This window comes from Neophocaena asiaeorientalis, unplaced genomic scaffold (genome assembly GCF_003031525.2).
Source record: "Neophocaena asiaeorientalis asiaeorientalis breed wild unplaced genomic scaffold, Neophocaena_asiaeorientalis_V1.1 scaffold177, whole genome shotgun sequence".
NCBI classification, from domain to species: Eukaryota; Metazoa; Chordata; class Mammalia; order Artiodactyla; family Phocoenidae; genus Neophocaena; species Neophocaena asiaeorientalis.
In genome coordinates, this window is record NW_020172779.1 from 23133822 (window position 1) to 23134601 (window position 780).

The 780-nt window shown below is 66.4% G+C and overlaps 1 protein-coding gene across 1 annotated transcript in view; it reads right to left on the reverse strand.

Moving 5' to 3' along the window:
- Window positions 1-780, reverse strand: part of BOP1 (BOP1 ribosomal biogenesis factor) — a gene marked incomplete at its 5' end in the record, with an annotated part of 19499 nt that overhangs the window by 3209 nt on the left and 15510 nt on the right.

A 780-nucleotide genomic window follows, 5' to 3' on the forward strand; every position in this document is an offset into this window, starting at 1 on the left:
CCACATTCCCGGACACACATTCCTGGTCGAGGCCCCTGCCAGCCGCCACCCTCCCTCCACCCAGCACAGAGACTGCTGCCCAGGCGCCGCTTCCTGCAACAGTAGCCCCGGGAGGAGTGGCCCCGATGAGACAGCACGGCCGGGAGCCTGGGAACCCCTCCCCCTTACAGCAGGACAGGACCCTCTGGGAGCTGCCCCTCTGCACCTGCCCCCAGCCCCCAACCTGCCGACTTCGGTTCTCCCCGCTTGCCCATCCTCCAGGTGTGCCCCCGCGTGTCCCTGCCGTTGCTAGGAATGCCCTTCCTTCTTCTGTGACCCCCAAGTCTACACAGCCATCCCTGAATTGGGCAGACAGGGGGTGGGGGGTCGGTGGCCCAGAGAAAAGGCCCACGGGAGCACTCAGCAGGGGAACGGGGTGCTGGTGGGGGGTTCTCCAGAGCAGGAGCGCAGGCAGGACCCGGTAAAGTGGGCACACACAGCCTGGGCCAGACCTGGAGGTTGATGCCAGGAGGGGGCAGGTGCAGGAGACACAGGCTGTGTCATCAGGCGACCCCAGGCACAAACCTGAGAGGGGGCGGCCAAGGGAGCTGGGGCTGAACTCCAGCCCCTCAAAGCTGTTCTCTGCCCCCTCCTCCGGGCACAGAAGGCCCAAGTGTACATGGGAGGGAGAGACAGACAGGGTGTGGCTAGGCGCTGGGGCCAGGGCAGCTGGGTTAACTTGGTCATGCCAAGCAAGAAGGCCCGGGTCATGGGTCCTGCTTGACCCTCCTGCCCCCCCCC